This window comes from Hypomesus nipponensis, chromosome 22 (assembly GCF_054491055.1).
Source record: "Hypomesus nipponensis isolate SF chromosome 22, ASM5449105v1, whole genome shotgun sequence".
Taxonomy (NCBI): Eukaryota; Metazoa; Chordata; class Actinopteri; order Osmeriformes; family Osmeridae; genus Hypomesus; species Hypomesus nipponensis.
Window position 1 is genome coordinate 195,001 of NC_140382.1, and position 12,481 is coordinate 207,481.

Consider the following 12,481-nt stretch of genomic DNA (forward strand, 5'->3'; position numbering starts at 1 on the left):
TTTTTTTTTTTTTTTTTTTTTAATATCTAAAAGGGCGGGAAAACGCCGCCGGCCGACGGGGCTCCGCCGCCGCCGCCGCCGCCGCCGCCGCCGCCGCCGCCGCCGCCGCCGCCGCCGCCGCCGCCGCCGCGCGTCAAACCCCTTTTTTCACCTCATCGCCACAAAAACCCCAGCCCCAACCCCAAAAACCCCAGCCCCAACCCCAAAAACCCCAGCCCCAACCCCAAAAACCCCAGCCCCAAAAACCCCAGCCCCAACCCCAATCGCTCACTCCCTCGTTTTTTCCCTTTGACACGCTTAGAAAGAGTGCACCCTTCCCGGAGGCGCTGCAATACCGGGGCGATGCGCGGAGCGGACGGAGCGAGCCCCTGTTCCGACTCCCTGTGGCAAAAATCCGTTTAATATGTTGTCCTCGCATGGAGGACGTATCAGATATTAAACTGATAAGAACAGATACTACACTTGATCTGAGCCAAAAGGCCGAGAAGCGATGACCCGCACTGCTCCGCGCCCCCCGCGCGCGGGGCCTCCGTGCGCCGGCCGGGACGTTTGGGCGCCGGCCCCTCTGGCGACCGCCGGACCGAGAACGGCCCCGACGACGGAAGCCAAAAGGAAACGCCGACGCCGCAGGGGAAGAAGAAGAAGCGGCGGCGGCGGCGGCGGGGACCGAGAAGACGGCAGCTAAAAGCAAAGGCCAAGCGGGCCACGGAAGAAGAAGCAGGGACCAAGAGGACCAAGAGGAAGCAGGGACCAAGAGGACCAAGAGGAAGCAGGGACCAAGAGGACCAAGAGGAAGCAGGGACCAAGAGGACCAAGAGGAAGCAGGGACCAAGAGGAAGCAGGGACCAAGAGGACCAAGAGGAAGCAGGGACCAAGAGGAAGCAGGGACCAAGAGGCCCGCTGGGCCACGGAAGGAGCAGGGACCAAAAGGCCAAGGGATGGGGATTAAGCAGAGGAAAAAGGAAGACAAAAAGACCTGCACGCACGCACCCACCCACCCTCCCAACGCTACCTTACCCTGCTTTTTTTCCTCACAAATCCATCAGGCTCTGCCCTCCTTGGGCAAAGCCGACCAAAAATACCACGTCCCGCTCGTCGGCGCTCCCCTCCACGGAAGTCTTTAGTAAAAGGCGAAAGGCTTGTGCGTGCTGAAGGGGAGCCAGAGTGACCGTTTTTGAAACCGCCCAAACGGCCCGCTCCCGACCCCTCCGTTGGCCCTGGCTCGCTCGTCCGCGGCGGCGGCGTCCTTCCTTTCCGGGAAAAGGCGTGGAAACGCCACCGGCCGCAAAGGGGCTTTCTCTCTCTCTCTCTCTCTCTTTCACTCTCTCTCTCTCTCTTTCACTCTCTCTCTTTCACTCTCTCTCTCTCTCTCTTTCACTCTCTCTCTTTCACTCTCTCTTTCACTCTCACTCACTCACTCACTCACTCACTCACTCACTCACTCACTCACTCACTCACTCACTCACTCACTCACTCACTCACTGTCTCCCCCATTTCACGTCACTCACCTCACTCCAGGTTTTTTTTTTTTTTTTTTTTTTTTTTAATATCTAAAAGGGCGGGAAAACGCCGCCGGCCGACGGGGCTCCGCCGCCTCCGCCGCCGCCGCCGCCGCCGCCGCCGCGCGTCAAACCCCTTTTTTCACCTCATCGCCACAAAAACCCCAGCCCCAACCCCAAAAACCCCAGCCCCAACCCCAAAAACCCCAGCCCCAACCCCAAAAACCCCAGCCCCAAAAACCCCAGCCCCAACCCCAATCGCTCACTCCCTCGTTTTTTCCCTTTGACACGCTTAGAAAGAGTGCACCCTTCCCGGAGGCGCTGCAATACCGGGGCGATGCGCGGAGCGGACGGAGCGAGCCCCTGTTCCGACTCCCTGTGGCAAAAATCCGTTTAATATGTTGTCCTCGCATGGAGGACGTATCAGATATTAAACTGATAAGAACAGATACTACACTTGATCTGAGCCAAAAGGCCGAGAAGCGATGACCCGCACTGCTCCGCGCCCCCCGCGCGCGGGGCCTCCGTGCGCCGGCCGGGACGTTTGGGCGCCGGCCCCTCTGGCGACCGCCGGACCGAGAACGGCCCCGACGACGGAAGCCAAAAGGAAACGCCGACGCCGCAGGGGAAGAAGAAGAAGCGGCGGCGGCGGCGGCGGCGGGGACCGAGAAGACGGCAGCTAAAAGCAAAGGCCAAGCGGGCCACGGAAGAAGAAGCAGGGACCAAGAGGACCAAGAGGAAGCAGGGACCAAGAGGACCAAGAGGAAGCAGGGACCAAGAGGACCAAGAGGAAGCAGGGACCAAGAGGACCAAGAGGAAGCAGGGACCAAGAGGACCAAGAGGAAGCAGGGACCAAGAGGACCAAGAGGAAGCAGGGACCAAGAGGACCAAGAGGAAGCAGGGACCAAGAGGACCAAGAGGAAGCAGGGACCAAGAGGACCAAGAGGAAGCAGGGACCAAGAGGAAGCAGGGACCAAGAGGACCAAGAGGAAGCAGGGACCAAGAGGAAGCAGGGACCAAGAGGCCCGCTGGGCCACGGAAGGAGCAGGGACCAAAAGGCCAAGGGATGGGGATTAAGCAGAGGAAAAAGGAAGACAAAAAGACCTGCACGCACGCACCCACCCACCCTCCCAACGCTACCTTACCCTGCTTTTTTTCCTCACAAATCCATCAGGCTCTGCCCTCCCTCGGGCAAAGCCGACCAAAAATACCACGTCCCGCTCGTCGGCGCTCCCCTCCACGGAAGTCTTTAGTAAAAGGCGAAAGGCTTGTGCGTGCTGAAGGGGAGCCAGAGTGACCGTTTTTGAAACCGCCCAAACGGCCCGCTCCCGACCCCTCCGTTGGCCCTGGCTCGCTCGTCCGCGGCGGCGGCGTCCTTCCTTTCCGGGAAAAGGCGTGGAAACGCCACCGGCCGCAAAGGGGCTTTCTCTCTCTCTCTCTCTCTCTTTCACTCTCTCTCTCTCTCTTTCACTCTCTCTCTTTCACTCTCTCTCTCTCTCTCTTTCACTCTCTCTCTTTCACTCTCTCTTTCACTCTCACTCACTCACTCACTCACTCACTCACTCACTCACTCACTCACTCACTCACTCACTCACTCACTCACTGTCTCCCCCATTTCACGTCACTCACCTCACTCCAGGTTTTTTTTTTTTTTTTTTTTTTTTTTTATATCTAAAAGGGCGGGAAAACGCCGCCGGCCGACGGGGCTCCGCCGCCGCCGCCGCCGCCGCCGCCGCCGCCGCGCGTCAAACCCCTTTTTTCACCTCATCGCCACAAAAACCCCAGCCCCAACCCCAAAAACCCCAGCCCCAACCCCAAAAACCCCAGCCCCAACCCCAAAAACCCCAGCCCCAAAAACCCCAGCCCCAACCCCAATCGCTCACTCCCTCGTTTTTTCCCTTTGACACGCTTAGAAAGAGTGCACCCTTCCCGGAGGCGCTGCAATACCGGGGCGATGCGCGGAGCGGACGGAGCGAGCCCCTGTTCCGACTCCCTGTGGCAAAAATCCGTTTAATATGTTGTCCTCGCATGGAGGACGTATCAGATATTAAACTGATAAGAACAGATACTACACTTGATCTGAGCCAAAAGGCCGAGAAGCGATGACCCGCACTGCTCCGCGCCCCCCGCGCGCGGGGCCTCCGTGCGCCGGCCGGGACGTTTGGGCGCCGGCCCCTCTGGCGACCGCCGGACCGAGAACGGCCCCGACGACGGAAGCCAAAAGGAAACGCCGACGCCGCAGGGGAAGAAGAAGAAGCGGCGGCGGCGGCGGCGGCGGGGACCGAGAAGACGGCAGCTAAAAGCAAAGGCCAAGCGGGCCACGGAAGAAGAAGCAGGGACCAAGAGGACCAAGAGGAAGCAGGGACCAAGAGGACCAAGAGGAAGCAGGGACCAAGAGGACCAAGAGGAAGCAGGGACCAAGAGGACCAAGAGGAAGCAGGGACCAAGAGGACCAAGAGGAAGCAGGGACCAAGAGGACCAAGAGGAAGCAGGGACCAAGAGGACCAAGAGGAAGCAGGGACCAAGAGGAAGCAGGGACCAAGAGGACCAAGAGGAAGCAGGGACCAAGAGGAAGCAGGGACCAAGAGGCCCGCTGGGCCACGGAAGGAGCAGGGACCAAAAGGCCAAGGGATGGGGATTAAGCAGAGGAAAAAGGAAGACAAAAAGACCTGCACGCACGCACCCACCCACCCTCCCAACGCTACCTTACCCTGCTTTTTTTCCTCACAAATCCATCAGGCTCTGCCCTCCCTCGGGCAAAGCCGACCAAAAATACCACGTCCCGCTCGTCGGCGCTCCCCTCCACGGAAGTCTTTAGTAAAAGGCGAAAGGCTTGTGCGTGCTGAAGGGGAGCCAGAGTGACCGTTTTTGAAACCGCCCAAACGGCCCGCTCCCGACCCCTCCGTTGGCCCTGGCTCGCTCGTCCGCGGCGGCGGCGTCCTTCCTTTCCGGGAAAAGGCGTGGAAACGCCACCGGCCGCAAAGGGGCTTTCTCTCTCTCTCTCTCTCTTTCACTCTCTCTCTTTCACTCTCTCTCTCTCTCTTTCACTCTCTCTCTTTCACTCTCTCTCTCTCTCTCTTTCACTCTCTCTCTTTCACTCTCTCTCTTTCACTCTCACTCACTCACTCACTCACTCACTCACTCACTCACTCACTCACTCACTCACTCACTGTCTCCCCCATTTCAAGTCACTCACCTCACTTCAGGTTTTTTTTTTTTTTTTTTTTTTTTAATATCTAAAAGGGCGGGAAAACGCCGCCGGCCGACGGGGCTCCGCCGCCGCCGCCGCCGCCGCCGCCGCCGCCGCCGCGCGTCAAACCCCTTTTTTCACCTCATCGCCACAAAAACCCCAGCCCCAACCCCAAAAACCCCAGCCCCAACCCCAAAAACCCCAGCCCCAACCCCAAAAACCCCAGCCCCAAAAACCCCAGCCCCAACCCCAATCGCTCACTCCCTCGTTTTTTCCCTTTGACACGCTTAGAAAGAGTGCACCCTTCCCGGAGGCGCTGCAATACCGGGGCGATGCGCGGAGCGGACGGAGCGAGCCCCTGTTCCGACTCCCTGTGGCAAAAATCCGTTTAATATGTTGTCCTCGCATGGAGGACGTATCAGATATTAAACTGATAAGAACAGATACTACACTTGATCTGAGCCAAAAGGCCGAGAAGCGATGACCCGCACTGCTCCGCGCCCCCCGCGCGCGGGGCCTCCGTGCGCCGGCCGGGACGTTTGGGCGCCGGCCCCTCTGGCGACCGCCGGACCGAGAACGGCCCCGACGACGGAAGCCAAAAGGAAACGCCGACGCCGCAGGGGAAGAAGAAGAAGCGGCGGCGGCGGCGGCGGCGGGGACCGAGAAGACGGCAGCTAAAAGCAAAGGCCAAGCGGGCCACGGAAGAAGAAGCAGGGACCAAGAGGACCAAGAGGAAGCAGGGACCAAGAGGACCAAGAGGAAGCAGGGACCAAGAGGACCAAGAGGAAGCAGGGACCAAGAGGACCAAGAGGAAGCAGGGACCAAGAGGACCAAGAGGAAGCAGGGACCAAGAGGACCAAGAGGAAGCAGGGACCAAGAGGACCAAGAGGAAGCAGGGACCAAGAGGAAGCAGGGACCAAGAGGACCAAGAGGAAGCAGGGACCAAGAGGAAGCAGGGACCAAGAGGCCCGCTGGGCCACGGAAGGAGCAGGGACCAAAAGGCCAAGGGATGGGGATTAAGCAGAGGAAAAAGGAAGACAAAAAGACCTGCACGCACGCACCCACCCACCCTCCCAACGCTACCTTACCCTGCTTTTTTTCCTCACAAATCCATCAGGCTCTGCCCTCCCTCGGGCAAAGCCGACCAAAAATACCACGTCCCGCTCGTCGGCGCTCCCCTCCACGGAAGTCTTTAGTAAAAGGCGAAAGGCTTGTGCGTGCTGAAGGGGAGCCAGAGTGACCGTTTTTGAAACCGCCCAAACGGCCCGCTCCCGACCCCTCCGTTGGCCCTGGCTCGCTCGTCCGCGGCGGCGGCGTCCTTCCTTTCCGGGAAAAGGCGTGGAAACGCCACCGGCCGCAAAGGGGCTTTCTCTCTCTCTCTCTCTCTTTCACTCTCTCTCTTTCACTCTCTCTCTCTCTCTTTCACTCTCTCTCTTTCACTCTCTCTCTCTCTCTCTTTCACTCTCTCTCTTTCACTCTCTCTCTTTCACTCTCACTCACTCACTCACTCACTCACTCACTCACTCACTCACTCACTCACTCACTCACTGTCTCCCCCATTTCAAGTCACTCACCTCACTTCAGGTTTTTTTTTTTTTTTTTTTTTTTTTTATATCTAAAAGGGCGGGAAAACGCCGCCGGCCGACGGGGCTCCGCCGCCGCCGCCGCCGCCGCCGCCGCCGCCGCCGCGCGTCAAACCCCTTTTTTCACCTCATCGCCACAAAAACCCCAGCCCCAACCCCAAAAACCCCAGCCCCAACCCCAAAAACCCCAGCCCCAACCCCAAAAACCCCAGCCCCAAAAACCCCAGCCCCAACCCCAATCGCTCACTCCCTCGTTTTTTCCCTTTGACACGCTTAGAAAGAGTGCACCCTTCCCGGAGGCGCTGCAATACCGGGGCGATGCGCGGAGCGGACGGAGCGAGCCCCTGTTCCGACTCCCTGTGGCAAAAATCCGTTTAATATGTTGTCCTCGCATGGAGGACGTATCAGATATTAAACTGATAAGAACAGATACTACACTTGATCTGAGCCAAAAGGCCGAGAAGCGATGACCCGCACTGCTCCGCGCCCCCCGCGCGCGGGGCCTCCGTGCGCCGGCCGGGACGTTTGGGCGCCGGCCCCTCTGGCGACCGCCGGACCGAGAACGGCCCCGACGACGGAAGCCAAAAGGAAACGCCGACGCCGCAGGGGAAGAAGAAGAAGCGGCGGCGGCGGCGGCGGCGGGGACCGAGAAGACGGCAGCTAAAAGCAAAGGCCAAGCGGGCCACGGAAGAAGAAGCAGGGACCAAGAGGACCAAGAGGAAGCAGGGACCAAGAGGACCAAGAGGAAGCAGGGACCAAGAGGACCAAGAGGAAGCAGGGACCAAGAGGACCAAGAGGAAGCAGGGACCAAGAGGACCAAGAGGAAGCAGGGACCAAGAGGACCAAGAGGAAGCAGGGACCAAGAGGACCAAGAGGAAGCAGGGACCAAGAGGAAGCAGGGACCAAGAGGACCAAGAGGAAGCAGGGACCAAGAGGAAGCAGGGACCAAGAGGCCCGCTGGGCCACGGAAGGAGCAGGGACCAAAAGGCCAAGGGATGGGGATTAAGCAGAGGAAAAAGGAAGACAAAAAGACCTGCACGCACGCACCCACCCACCCTCCCAACGCTACCTTACCCTGCTTTTTTTCCTCACAAATCCATCAGGCTCTGCCCTCCCTCGGGCAAAGCCGACCAAAAATACCACGTCCCGCTCGTCGGCGCTCCCCTCCACGGAAGTCTTTAGTAAAAGGCGAAAGGCTTGTGCGTGCTGAAGGGGAGCCAGAGTGACCGTTTTTGAAACCGCCCAAACGGCCCGCTCCCGACCCCTCCGTTGGCCCTGGCTCGCTCGTCCGCGGCGGCGGCGTCCTTCCTTTCCGGGAAAAGGCGTGGAAACGCCACCGGCCGCAAAGGGGCTTTCTCTCTCTCTCTCTCTCTTTCACTCTCTCTCTTTCACTCTCTCTCTCTCTCTTTCACTCTCTCTCTTTCACTCTCTCTCTCTCTCTCTTTCACTCTCTCTCTTTCACTCTCTCTCTTTCACTCTCACTCACTCACTCACTCACTCACTCACTCACTCACTCACTCACTCACTCACTCACTGTCTCCCCCATTTCAAGTCACTCACCTCACTTCAGGTTTTTTTTTTTTTTTTTTTTTTTTTAATATCTAAAAGGGCGGGAAAACGCCGCCGGCCGACGGGGCTCCGCCGCCGCCGCCGCCGCCGCCGCCGCCGCCGCCGCGCGTCAAACCCCTTTTTTCACCTCATCGCCACAAAAACCCCAGCCCCAACCCCAAAAACCCCAGCCCCAACCCCAAAAACCCCAGCCCCAACCCCAAAAACCCCAGCCCCAAAAACCCCAGCCCCAACCCCAATCGCTCACTCCCTCGTTTTTTCCCTTTGACACGCTTAGAAAGAGTGCACCCTTCCCGGAGGCGCTGCAATACCGGGGCGATGCGCGGAGCGGACGGAGCGAGCCCCTGTTCCGACTCCCTGTGGCAAAAATCCGTTTAATATGTTGTCCTCGCATGGAGGACGTATCAGATATTAAACTGATAAGAACAGATACTACACTTGATCTGAGCCAAAAGGCCGAGAAGCGATGACCCGCACTGCTCCGCGCCCCCCGCGCGCGGGGCCTCCGTGCGCCGGCCGGGACGTTTGGGCGCCGGCCCCTCTGGCGACCGCCGGACCGAGAACGGCCCCGACGACGGAAGCCAAAAGGAAACGCCGACGCCGCAGGGGAAGAAGAAGAAGCGGCGGCGGCGGCGGCGGCGGGGACCGAGAAGACGGCAGCTAAAAGCAAAGGCCAAGCGGGCCACGGAAGAAGAAGCAGGGACCAAGAGGACCAAGAGGAAGCAGGGACCAAGAGGACCAAGAGGAAGCAGGGACCAAGAGGACCAAGAGGAAGCAGGGACCAAGAGGACCAAGAGGAAGCAGGGACCAAGAGGACCAAGAGGAAGCAGGGACCAAGAGGACCAAGAGGAAGCAGGGACCAAGAGGACCAAGAGGAAGCAGGGACCAAGAGGAAGCAGGGACCAAGAGGACCAAGAGGAAGCAGGGACCAAGAGGAAGCAGGGACCAAGAGGCCCGCTGGGCCACGGAAGGAGCAGGGACCAAAAGGCCAAGGGATGGGGATTAAGCAGAGGAAAAAGGAAGACAAAAAGACCTGCACGCACGCACCCACCCACCCTCCCAACGCTACCTTACCCTGCTTTTTTTCCTCACAAATCCATCAGGCTCTGCCCTCCCTCGGGCAAAGCCGACCAAAAATACCACGTCCCGCTCGTCGGCGCTCCCCTCCACGGAAGTCTTTAGTAAAAGGCGAAAGGCTTGTGCGTGCTGAAGGGGAGCCAGAGTGACCGTTTTTGAAACCGCCCAAACGGCCCGCTCCCGACCCCTCCGTTGGCCCTGGCTCGCTCGTCCGCGGCGGCGGCGTCCTTCCTTTCCGGGAAAAGGCGTGGAAACGCCACCGGCCGCAAAGGGGCTTTCTCTCTCTCTCTCTCTCTTTCACTCTCTCTCTTTCACTCTCTCTCTCTCTCTTTCACTCTCTCTCTTTCACTCTCTCTCTCTCTCTCTTTCACTCTCTCTCTTTCACTCTCTCTCTTTCACTCTCACTCACTCACTCACTCACTCACTCACTCACTCACTCACTCACTCACTCACTCACTGTCTCCCCCATTTCAAGTCACTCACCTCACTTCAGGTTTTTTTTTTTTTTTTTTTTTTTTAAATATCTAAAAGGGCGGGAAAACGCCGCCGGCCGACGGGGCTCCGCCGCCGCCGCCGCCGCCGCCGCCGCCGCCGCCGCGCGTCAAACCCCTTTTTTCACCTCATCGCCACAAAAACCCCAGCCCCAACCCCAAAAACCCCAGCCCCAACCCCAAAAACCCCAGCCCCAACCCCAAAAACCCCAGCCCCAAAAACCCCAGCCCCAACCCCAATCGCTCACTCCCTCGTTTTTTCCCTTTGACACGCTTAGAAAGAGTGCACCCTTCCCGGAGGCGCTGCAATACCGGGGCGATGCGCGGAGCGGACGGAGCGAGCCCCTGTTCCGACTCCCTGTGGCAAAAATCCGTTTAATATGTTGTCCTCGCATGGAGGACGTATCAGATATTAAACTGATAAGAACAGATACTACACTTGATCTGAGCCAAAAGGCCGAGAAGCGATGACCCGCACTGCTCCGCGCCCCCCGCGCGCGGGGCCTCCGTGCGCCGGCCGGGACGTTTGGGCGCCGGCCCCTCTGGCGACCGCCGGACCGAGAACGGCCCCGACGACGGAAGCCAAAAGGAAACGCCGACGCCGCAGGGGAAGAAGAAGAAGCGGCGGCGGCGGCGGCGGCGGGGACCGAGAAGACGGCAGCTAAAAGCAAAGGCCAAGCGGGCCACGGAAGAAGAAGCAGGGACCAAGAGGACCAAGAGGAAGCAGGGACCAAGAGGACCAAGAGGAAGCAGGGACCAAGAGGACCAAGAGGAAGCAGGGACCAAGAGGACCAAGAGGAAGCAGGGACCAAGAGGACCAAGAGGAAGCAGGGACCAAGAGGACCAAGAGGAAGCAGGGACCAAGAGGACCAAGAGGAAGCAGGGACCAAGAGGAAGCAGGGACCAAGAGGACCAAGAGGAAGCAGGGACCAAGAGGAAGCAGGGACCAAGAGGCCCGCTGGGCCACGGAAGGAGCAGGGACCAAAAGGCCAAGGGATGGGGATTAAGCAGAGGAAAAAGGAAGACAAAAAGACCTGCACGCACGCACCCACCCACCCTCCCAACGCTACCTTACCCTGCTTTTTTTCCTCACAAATCCATCAGGCTCTGCCCTCCCTCGGGCAAAGCCGACCAAAAATACCACGTCCCGCTCGTCGGCGCTCCCCTCCACGGAAGTCTTTAGTAAAAGGCGAAAGGCTTGTGCGTGCTGAAGGGGAGCCAGAGTGACCGTTTTTGAAACCGCCCAAACGGCCCGCTCCCGACCCCTCCGTTGGCCCTGGCTCGCTCGTCCGCGGCGGCGGCGTCCTTCCTTTCCGGGAAAAGGCGTGGAAACGCCACCGGCCGCAAAGGGGCTTTCTCTCTCTCTCTCTCTCTTTCACTCTCTCTCTTTCACTCTCTCTCTCTCTCTTTCACTCTCTCTCTTTCACTCTCTCTCTCTCTCTCTTTCACTCTCTCTCTTTCACTCTCTCTCTTTCACTCTCACTCACTCACTCACTCACTCACTCACTCACTCACTCACTCACTCACTGTCTCCCCCATTTCAAGTCACTCACCTCACTTCAGGTTTTTTTTTTTTTTTTTTTTTTTTAAATATCTAAAAGGGCGGGAAAACGCCGCCGGCCGACGGGGCTCCGCCGCCGCCGCCGCCGCCGCCGCCGCCGCCGCCGCGCGTCAAACCCCTTTTTTCACCTCATCGCCACAAAAACCCCAGCCCCAACCCCAAAAACCCCAGCCCCAACCCCAAAAACCCCAGCCCCAACCCCAAAAACCCCAGCCCCAAAAACCCCAGCCCCAACCCCAATCGCTCACTCCCTCGTTTTTTCCCTTTGACACGCTTAGAAAGAGTGCACCCTTCCCGGAGGCGCTGCAATACCGGGGCGATGCGCGGAGCGGACGGAGCGAGCCCCTGTTCCGACTCCCTGTGGCAAAAATCCGTTTAATATGTTGTCCTCGCATGGAGGACGTATCAGATATTAAACTGATAAGAACAGATACTACACTTGATCTGAGCCAAAAGGCCGAGAAGCGATGACCCGCACTGCTCCGCGCCCCCCGCGCGCGGGGCCTCCGTGCGCCGGCCGGGACGTTTGGGCGCCGGCCCCTCTGGCGACCGCCGGACCGAGAACGGCCCCGACGACGGAAGCCAAAAGGAAACGCCGACGCCGCAGGGGAAGAAGAAGAAGCGGCGGCGGCGGCGGCGGCGGGGACCGAGAAGACGGCAGCTAAAAGCAAAGGCCAAGCGGGCCACGGAAGAAGAAGCAGGGACCAAGAGGACCAAGAGGAAGCAGGGACCAAGAGGACCAAGAGGAAGCAGGGACCAAGAGGACCAAGAGGAAGCAGGGACCAAGAGGACCAAGAGGAAGCAGGGACCAAGAGGACCAAGAGGAAGCAGGGACCAAGAGGACCAAGAGGAAGCAGGGACCAAGAGGACCAAGAGGAAGCAGGGACCAAGAGGAAGCAGGGACCAAGAGGACCAAGAGGAAGCAGGGACCAAGAGGAAGCAGGGACCAAGAGGCCCGCTGGGCCACGGAAGGAGCAGGGACCAAAAGGCCAAGGGATGGGGATTAAGCAGAGGAAAAAGGAAGACAAAAAGACCTGCACGCACGCACCCACCCACCCTCCCAACGCTACCTTACCCTGCTTTTTTTCCTCACAAATCCATCAGGCTCTGCCCTCCCTCGGGCAAAGCCGACCAAAAATACCACGTCCCGCTCGTCGGCGCTCCCCTCCACGGAAGTCTTTAGTAAAAGGCGAAAGGCTTGTGCGTGCTGAAGGGGAGCCAGAGTGACCGTTTTTGAAACCGCCCAAACGGCCCGCTCCCGACCCCTCCGTTGGCCCTGGCTCGCTCGTCCGCGGCGGCGGCGTCCTTCCTTTCCGGGAAAAGGCGTGGAAACGCCACCGGCCGCAAAGGGGCTTTCTCTCTCTCTCTCTCTCTTTCACTCTCTCTCTTTCACTCTCTCTCTCTCTCTTTCACTCTCTCTCTTTCACTCTCTCTCTCTCTCTCTTTCACTCTCTCTCTTTCACTCTCTCTCTTTCACTCTCACTCACTCACTCACTCACTCACTCACTCAC

At 59.1% G+C, this 12,481-nt stretch overlaps 16 non-coding genes across 16 annotated transcripts; all 16 read right to left on the reverse strand.

Moving 5' to 3' along the window:
• Window positions 1-301: 301 nt before the first annotated feature.
• On the reverse strand, window positions 302-492 carry LOC146235171 (U2 spliceosomal RNA). Its single transcript, XR_014741119.1, has one exon. It is a non-coding gene; the product is annotated as a U2 spliceosomal RNA (small nuclear RNA).
• Window positions 493-1,050: 558 nt separating this feature from the next.
• LOC146235172 (U5 spliceosomal RNA) lies at window positions 1,051-1,168 on the reverse strand. The gene has a single exon (XR_014741088.1). It is a non-coding gene; the product is annotated as a U5 spliceosomal RNA (small nuclear RNA).
• A 627-nt stretch (window positions 1,169-1,795) lies between these two features.
• Window positions 1,796-1,986, reverse strand: LOC146235173 (U2 spliceosomal RNA). The gene has a single exon (XR_014741120.1). It is a non-coding gene; the product is annotated as a U2 spliceosomal RNA (small nuclear RNA).
• Window positions 1,987-2,677: 691 nt separating this feature from the next.
• On the reverse strand, window positions 2,678-2,796 carry LOC146235174 (U5 spliceosomal RNA). Its single transcript, XR_014741089.1, has one exon. It is a non-coding gene; the product is annotated as a U5 spliceosomal RNA (small nuclear RNA).
• A 616-nt stretch (window positions 2,797-3,412) lies between these two features.
• Window positions 3,413-3,603, reverse strand: LOC146235175 (U2 spliceosomal RNA). Its single transcript, XR_014741121.1, has one exon. It is a non-coding gene; the product is annotated as a U2 spliceosomal RNA (small nuclear RNA).
• Window positions 3,604-4,242: 639 nt separating this feature from the next.
• Window positions 4,243-4,361, reverse strand: LOC146235176 (U5 spliceosomal RNA). Its single transcript, XR_014741090.1, has one exon. It is a non-coding gene; the product is annotated as a U5 spliceosomal RNA (small nuclear RNA).
• A 619-nt stretch (window positions 4,362-4,980) lies between these two features.
• LOC146235177 (U2 spliceosomal RNA) lies at window positions 4,981-5,171 on the reverse strand. The gene has a single exon (XR_014741122.1). It is a non-coding gene; the product is annotated as a U2 spliceosomal RNA (small nuclear RNA).
• A 639-nt stretch (window positions 5,172-5,810) lies between these two features.
• Window positions 5,811-5,929, reverse strand: LOC146235178 (U5 spliceosomal RNA). Its single transcript, XR_014741091.1, has one exon. It is a non-coding gene; the product is annotated as a U5 spliceosomal RNA (small nuclear RNA).
• A 620-nt stretch (window positions 5,930-6,549) lies between these two features.
• LOC146235179 (U2 spliceosomal RNA) lies at window positions 6,550-6,740 on the reverse strand. Its single transcript, XR_014741123.1, has one exon. It is a non-coding gene; the product is annotated as a U2 spliceosomal RNA (small nuclear RNA).
• A 639-nt stretch (window positions 6,741-7,379) lies between these two features.
• On the reverse strand, window positions 7,380-7,498 carry LOC146235180 (U5 spliceosomal RNA). Its single transcript, XR_014741092.1, has one exon. It is a non-coding gene; the product is annotated as a U5 spliceosomal RNA (small nuclear RNA).
• Window positions 7,499-8,118: 620 nt separating this feature from the next.
• On the reverse strand, window positions 8,119-8,309 carry LOC146235181 (U2 spliceosomal RNA). Its single transcript, XR_014741124.1, has one exon. It is a non-coding gene; the product is annotated as a U2 spliceosomal RNA (small nuclear RNA).
• Window positions 8,310-8,948: 639 nt separating this feature from the next.
• LOC146235182 (U5 spliceosomal RNA) lies at window positions 8,949-9,067 on the reverse strand. The gene has a single exon (XR_014741093.1). It is a non-coding gene; the product is annotated as a U5 spliceosomal RNA (small nuclear RNA).
• A 620-nt stretch (window positions 9,068-9,687) lies between these two features.
• Window positions 9,688-9,878, reverse strand: LOC146235183 (U2 spliceosomal RNA). The gene has a single exon (XR_014741125.1). It is a non-coding gene; the product is annotated as a U2 spliceosomal RNA (small nuclear RNA).
• A 639-nt stretch (window positions 9,879-10,517) lies between these two features.
• LOC146235184 (U5 spliceosomal RNA) lies at window positions 10,518-10,636 on the reverse strand. The gene has a single exon (XR_014741095.1). It is a non-coding gene; the product is annotated as a U5 spliceosomal RNA (small nuclear RNA).
• A 612-nt stretch (window positions 10,637-11,248) lies between these two features.
• On the reverse strand, window positions 11,249-11,439 carry LOC146235185 (U2 spliceosomal RNA). The gene has a single exon (XR_014741126.1). It is a non-coding gene; the product is annotated as a U2 spliceosomal RNA (small nuclear RNA).
• Window positions 11,440-12,078: 639 nt separating this feature from the next.
• Window positions 12,079-12,197, reverse strand: LOC146235186 (U5 spliceosomal RNA). Its single transcript, XR_014741096.1, has one exon. It is a non-coding gene; the product is annotated as a U5 spliceosomal RNA (small nuclear RNA).
• Window positions 12,198-12,481: the final 284 nt, after the last annotated feature.